The following is an 8,061-nucleotide window of genomic DNA, read 5'->3' as shown; positions in this document are numbered from 1 at the left end:
GCAGAAGTAGCTATACTGCAGGAACACAATGTTCAAACTGGTTACTGTATGTGAGTGATGTGCTGAGTCTGGTGGAAATTTACTCCTAGGCCAGACACTGTAAGCATTGCTCATGGACCACTGAATATGGACTGACATGTGGTCAACAAGGACTCCAGAGTTGTCCAAAGACATTGTAAACATTACACGATTTTATAAAATAATCTAATACAATCTGTAATACATTAACATTTGCCATTGAAGTTACAACTTTCAGTATATCATGAGGTTCTGTTTTTTCATGGAATTTCACACATACTTTTTATCCCAGTAGTCTGACAAGGAAGTGTCAGGGAATTTCTTGGCTGGTAATTTAAATCTGAAAAAATAATCACTAAAATCTTTGTAATAAAACTATAAAATTTTCAGAAAATTAAAGGCTACAAGGCAGTAACAAGATTTTTGGTATTAAGTTAATATTTAACATCCTTGAATATATATTTTTGAATAAACATTTCTTGAATTAGATAAATGTCTGAGATTAATCTTCTATATAATAGATCTGTTAAGTGTTTTGAATTTGACATGGTTTGCACTTAAATTTTTATTTCCTCACAGAAAATATTTCTGCACAATATCAGTTAAATATAAATTTGCCTATGTCCTGAAAAAATTCAGGACAAAGGTTCACAGCATACATGTCCTGCAAGCAAATGGTGACACAACTGCAAGTAATGTGTACAGTAGTACCACCTGTCATCAGAGGTAATAGGGTATGGTGATATGTAAAGAAGGTAATCAGACCTGAAGGAAATGCTTGGAGAAAGTCTAGACTGTCTTTGTATTACCTGTCAAACTACATACCAGCTGTTGATTAGTGCAAATTAGGTTCTGTAAGATTTTGCATTACCCATTGTTGCACTGAGATTCCAGATTTCTAAACATTACTATTGCTATGACTAGACACACTACTAAAATCCACCCTACCTATTCAACACTGCTAAGAATGTCACATCCATGTCACTGAAAATTTAGTTAATACTTGGTCTCCCATGGGGCAATAGCCGTGCCACAGTGGATGCACCAGTTCCCGTGAGATCACCGAAGTTAAGTGCTGTTGGGTGTGACCGGCACTTGGATGGCTGACCATCCAGCCACCGTGCGCTGTTGCCATTTTTTAGGGTGCATTCAGCCTCGTGATGCCAGTTGAGGAGCTACTCGACCGAATTGTAGCAGCTTTGGTCAAGAATACCATCATAACGACCGGGAGAGCGGTGTGCTGACCCCACACCCCTCCTATCTGCATCCTCCTCTGAGGATGACACGGTGGTTGGATGATCCCGGTAGGCCACTCGTGGTCTGAAGACGGAGTGTGCTTTTTTCCCCATATCAGATAGGTCAAAGGTGATGGACTAAATGGGACACCCTGGTCCTCTAGGTTGAGGGTTGGGTCTGGGGCCAATATCCCCCACACTGTAAAAGAGGATTGTTATGAAACGCCAAGAAATAGCCTTGATTAGCTACGGAACAATGGAAATGACCCAGCAAGTCAAAAGTTAATGCCAGATCACAGAACATAGGGTGAAGTGTGGTACTTGGAATGTAAAAAAAAAAAACCTCTCATCTGGAAAGGGGAAGGTTGGTTGAACTGAACAGGTAGGGGCTAGACATGGTTGTACTAAAAGAAATGAGATGGCCTGGAGAAGGAATGCATAACAAAAAGTGGTATAGCTACTTCTGCAGTGGAAATAAAGGTAAACAGTTTGGAGTGGGCTTTGCAGCAGCCAACAGTTAGGGGAAATATCATGGACTTCAAAGCTGTTAATGAAAGAATATGCTGGATCAGAATAAAAGGAAAATTCTACAACGTAACTCTGGTTTTATTCCGTGCACCTACAGAAGAAAAAGATGACAGTGAAAAAGGTTTTTATGAAAACCTAAACTCAGTGTAGGAAGATGCACTATCATACAATGTGATGGTTTTCCTTGGTGGTGCCACTAAAGTAGAAAAAGATATTTTGAGACCTTAAGCTTTCCTTCAGTCTGCATGATTCCTCTAACAATGGAATGAGATTAGTCATTCCAGCAATTTCAAAAACTATAATTATTAGAACTTTCCTTGCAAAGACATCCATAAGATAACATGGAAGTCACCTGACCAAGAGACTGAAAACCAAATAGACCATGAACTTGTGGATGTGAGACAGAAGTGCTATCCAGAATGTAAAAAATCTCAGAGGTGCAGAAATAGAATCAGACCATGTGGTGACAACACTATAGGAGAGGATAGATAGCTGTAACAGCAGGAGAAGAGAAGCAGACCAGGAAATAAATGCAGACCTACTGAAAGAGGAGCACATTAAGGGAAGATATGCATTTGAAATTGGAAACAGGTTTGCTTCCATAGAACAGGATACTGAGAAGTTTTGGTTGAAAATAGACAGGTTTAAAAGATGCTGCAAGTGAGGTGCTGGTACCAATGGAGGAGGAAGAGCAGAGGATGGTTTGACAGGTGTAGAGATGCAGTAAAGAGAAAAGGAGTGAAACTGTTACAGCTGACAAATGAACTGGATGAAAGGACAGGGTTGAGATACATGGAAGCAACTAGAGGAGCAAGATAAGTCCTTTGAATAGAAAAGCTAATTCATAAACAGTAAAATAAAACTGGCAGAAGACCGGACAGTAGGAAATACAAGGCGCTTTACAGGACAATCAGGTTCTTCAAGAAAGGATACAGTCCAAAGATTGACTTGATCAGAGGTCAAGGACAGATAATCACAGATGAAATGAAAGCTATGGAGGAATGGAAAAACTACTTCGAAAACCTCCTGAATATGGATGTAACAGAAAACGAAGAATTATATAGAGAAAACAGACACCGTACCATTGGGGAGTTTGAACTAGCCAGAATGGAAGAATGAATGACAATAAAACTGCTGAAGAGGGGGAAGGCACCAGGAATAGATGGCATACCTGCAGTGATGCTGAAGGAGGAAGAGCTACTCTACAATCGAGACTACACCACTTAATCTGCTTAATTTGGAAGAAGGAAAGGATCCCAGAAGAATTGGAGTAGTCTCTCATCTGCCCTATACTAAAGAAAGGAGACCCAATGAGATGTAGCAACTGCAGAGGAATGACGTTACTATGTACAGTTAAGATCTTGGGCATGTTGATACCGAAGCGACTAACACCACATGTTGAGAAAGTACTGGGATTCCAACAAGCAGGTTTCAGAAAGGGAAAGTCAATTGTAGACTATTTACATACAATACGGCAAGTGTTGGCAAAGAGCTGCAAAAAATGTTCACTGCCTTTTTGTGGATTTCCAAAAAGCATATGATAGTGTGAATAGACAAGTAATATGGCAAGAACTCGAAAGGGCTCAAGTTCCTAGAAAACTCGAGAAACTGACACAGATATGCACCCAGGAGACAACAAGCAGGGTGAAAGTAAATGAAAACGTATCAAAGAAGTTAAAGGTGAGGACGAGAGTGCGATAAGGAGACTGCCTCCCACCCTTCTGTTTGACCTGGTACTGAAGTGAGCCCAGAGAGAGATAGCAAGCCTAGAAAGGAATACAGTTGGGAAGAAGGATCAACACCCTCGCCTCTGTGGATGATGTAGTTTTAATAGCAGAGCGAGACCTGGTTCACATGACAAGAACATTAATGGAAGAGACAATGGGAGCAGGCCTGAAGTTGTATATGGATAAGACAAATGGCCTCATAGTTAGTAGAGGAAATGATGATGGACCCCTGAAGGTGGAGGACAACATCTTTGAAAGGGTAAAAGACTTTAAATATCTTGGGGCTGTACTCGGAGAAAGGAACGGGATGGACCAGGAAATTACTGCACGAATACAAGCAGGAAACGGGTCAAGGTTCGCTCTGGAAAAGCTGTTAGTCCCAGCTTCTATTGAGATCCTCAAAGACCAAGATATACAAGACAATAATACAAACTGTAGTCTTATATGGAGCAGAGACCTGGACCATTACCCAAAAGATAGAAAGAAAACTCCTGCCATTTGAGAATGCCATCCTTGGACAGATTTTTGGGCCAGTTAAGGATGGAGATGAATGGAAGAAAAGAAAGAACTGTGAATTGCATGACCTATACAAGTCAATCAAAATCGTGACATTGGTCAAAGAAAGACGACTGAAGTGGTATAAACGTGGAATGTGTCAAGAAGGCCAGATCATCAATGGAGGAAGAAATTAGTCAAAAGACCACGACTCCGATGGATTGAGCAGGTCGGAGAGGATATGGGTACGCTGGGGCTATCTGAAGAATAATACATGGACCAAGGAGGCTGATTGGTGAAGCCAAAGACCAACTGCAGTTTTTAGTGGCCAACACAGTAAGTACTTACTAGATAGTGTGTAACAAAATCTATGAACCTGGCTGAGTGTCACGTCATAATTTGCGTGGGACAAAGGATTGTGGTGTTTGATGATGCCACTGCAGGAAACTATTTAACCTTGAATGGACACTGTGGAAATTTACGAAATTAGAAATAGATGCGAATTCTGCCTCAAAATGCAAAAACACAAAATTACTTAATACACCCTATTTTGTAGCAAATTATATGCAAATGAGCTATTTTCTGCAGGCAAATATAAAAAATGTAACAAATTGTCAGTTACTGGTGTTGTATATCTGACGAAGCCGAATTTGGAAAGATAATGTGCATAAGAAATTGTTTGCAAAATAGTGTATAAATGGAATGATGTATCAGTTACATTACATTAATACTTGTTCCATAGATCATGATGATGTGGAATGTGTTAGTTTAACACGAGTTTTTCTTTATATGACTTTTTACAGTTACTACTTCATGCATAAAAATTCATCTATTGAGTAGGAGTAGTTATTCAAAAATTATTTTGTTTTTAATTGCTGATTGGCTATTTTTCAGGCTTTCAATGCTGTTTGGCAAATGACAAAAGATTTTTTTGTCTCGGCATAACTCGCCCCTTTCTGTGCCAAAGTCAGATTTAATCCAGAATAGTGAAGATAATTTCTTCTGGTGTTGTAGCTATGCAGTTTGCTATTATTTTTGCATTTGGATGAGTTATTAATAACAAATTTTGTAAGTGAGTATCCAGAGTGCCTTAAATAAATGTCTGCAAGGTGATCTTGGGTGGGCTCTGCCTATTACACATTTTTGTGCAATGAATACTTTTCCTTAATGATGAATTACCCCCAAAATGTAATATCATATAAATGAAGTGAATGGAAATAGGCCTAGTAGGCTAATTTTCTGATATGTTTCTCACTAAAGTTTGCAATAACTCTAATAGCATTTAAGTAGCTGAATCTAGTCATTTCAACTTTTCATAAATTTGTTTTTTTCCAATTAAATTTCTCATTGTGCACACCCAGAAATTTTTAATGGTCTGCCTTAGCAACATACTTCTGTTCAGACTCTACATTTATCAGTGGTGTTATGGTATCTACTGTACACGACGGTATATACTGTCCCCCCACCCCACCCCCTTCAAAATTTGAGTGCCCTTTTGCAGAGAACCAGTTAAGTTTCCTGCAAGACGTTGTTTCCAATTTCTTCACCTAATTCTTGTTTCTTGGGTATGATACTATAACTGTATCATCAGCAAAAAGAACTAGCTTGCTTCTTAACCCATTTGATCCCAAGAAAGTTTGCCATTAAAATCTTTTACGAATTCCTGCTTAAATCTTGTGTTTGGAGTGTAGATAAACCATAAATACCACTTTCATGATTGTAACAATATACAGGGTGGCACGCGAAATGGGTTACAAATTGTTTCTTTCACAATTTACGATGCACGTTAGATATCCTGCCCCAGCAGAGCTTGGAAAAACAAATGAGTTACGAAATGACGTGTAATGCACGATACTGCCGGTAGGAGAGTAGTAAGCAGCAGTGGCTGACAATGGAAGACATGACACAGCAACGATCGGCAATTGTGTTACTTTTTCATGAGACGAAAAGCCTTGTTGTGACTCAGAGGCGTTTTCGACAACAGTTTAACACACGATGGGTTCCTTGCAAGAAGACAGGTTGTACGATAAATTTGTACAGGAAGGAACAGTATTGGAAGCGAAGCGACCTCTGCCTAAGCCTGTTTGTTCGCCAGATAATATTGAAGCGATACGAGTTGCTGTACAGAGGTGTGTAGAAAGGCAGCAGTGCAACCGGGAATGTCCAGACGCTCCGTTCAACGCATTCTTAAAAGTGACCTTCATATGTACGCAATCAAGATGACCTGTGCACAGCTCACTGAAGAACACAAGCAGCAGAGGCTACTGTTTGCTCAGTGGGCAGAGGATAGGGAAGAAACTCTCAACAAAATTTGGTTTTCAGATGAGGCACATTTTCATTTAGACGGTGTGGTTAACAAACAAAATGTACACTTTTGGGCCACTGAAAACCCACAATTGCTTCATGAATGACATTATTATGCTCCAAGGATTACAGCGTGGGCAGCAGTTCCAGTCACGGACTTATTGGACCCTTTTTCTTTTTCTTTGAAGAAATTGTGTACAGCGAGCGTTACTTGAACATTCTTTGCAATAGTTTCATTCAATGGCTTCTTGCTACTGCCTTGCCCTTCAACATGCAGTGTTTCATGCAAGATGGAGCAAGGCCACATACTGCAAACACTGTGTTGGAGTTTTTACACGAGCATTTCGGCATGCGGATCATTTCACTCAGGTTTCCAGGTCGCTTCAATGACGAACAAAATGGTAACACATTTCATGCGCCACCCTGTATTTAGTACCAAAAAATGGAACAGTGGGAACGGGAGGATACAGGTACCATGCCTATAACACTGTGAGAAACGAATGTAAATTTTTCATGTTTACATTTATATTTCTCAGTACATAGTTTACACAGCTCATTTACAGATTATAAAAAAATGTAAACATATAACCAAATAAGGAGCTCAGTTTTAACTTTAGCTTGTACGAAACTACGCAAAACAATTGGCGTGTAAAGGAATTTTACATTTCTTACATTGTTTTGTTGTGTTGTTCTTGCACTGGCCACATCTTAGTTGTTTGTCTAATGGTACAATCGGATGCTCTTGTCCATTGTAGCGTACATTATTGAGCACCCTTTTAAGTAAGGCTTTTGGATTTTGCACTGGATGGGCAGGTGACTGTCGTGAGCTGTACTTTTGAAAGTAGCAGTTGACCACATACCTTGTGAAGGCAAGAGGATCGAGTGGATTGCGCTTATACTGTATTGTTTGCCTATACAGCAACCAAGCATTGTTTATTGATGCATTTAGCGAAAACGCAAGTACCATTTCTTCATTCTCAAATTAATGTAAGTGTTGTAGCTAACAACTGCAGCAGGAGTAATTATATCAGTAAACTTTCTCTAACTCTTACTGTATCAATTGGATTGTCCAGTTGGGTGAACTTCACTTCTGTTTGAGGTGATGGTAACAACGCTGTTGTCACGGTAGTGAATCAGTCAATCCAGATTTATTATTGGTTACTTGGTCATATGTTCCTCTCGGGGCTTTTTTCATTTTATGAAGATCTTACAGAGGAGCACTCTCTGTTCTATTTGAGCGAATTGTTCCTGTTCCAGTGCAGCCCTTTTCATTTAGTGCACCCAAAAGTGGCAATAAAGTAAAAAAGTTGTCAAAAAAGAAATCATATGACTGTTCATTTTCAAATGGAAGTTTTTATACTAGGTCTAACACAACTCAACCACCTACACAAAGCTCAGGTCTTGTGTTTCCTGCTGCAGCACCCTGGTACGGTTCAGCTTAAACTAGGCAAATAATCTTTTGCAGAGACACCAAACTTTATAACAAACCTAATTGGTTTACCTGCTGTATGTTGCTTTGTTCCATGTCTACCATAATACGGAATCCTGGGCTCATCAATAGATAGCAGTCTTCCATTATTGGAAGCTCTTAGCCACTTATCATTTAAGTGTTTCCAGAGGGGTCTCACTTTTTGAAAATCTGTCATCTTTGGATAAGCTGTTATCACAGGCATACATATATTTCACAATTTTTTCAAATCTTCCCCTTGACATTGCTTTTGACACAGCTAGATTATAGCAGTCCTCACTCACTT

The sequence above is a fragment of the Schistocerca serialis genome, chromosome 1 (assembly GCF_023864345.2).
Source record: "Schistocerca serialis cubense isolate TAMUIC-IGC-003099 chromosome 1, iqSchSeri2.2, whole genome shotgun sequence".
In the NCBI taxonomy this organism is placed as follows: Eukaryota; Metazoa; Arthropoda; class Insecta; order Orthoptera; family Acrididae; genus Schistocerca; species Schistocerca serialis.
This window is presented reverse-complemented; position numbering follows the sequence as displayed.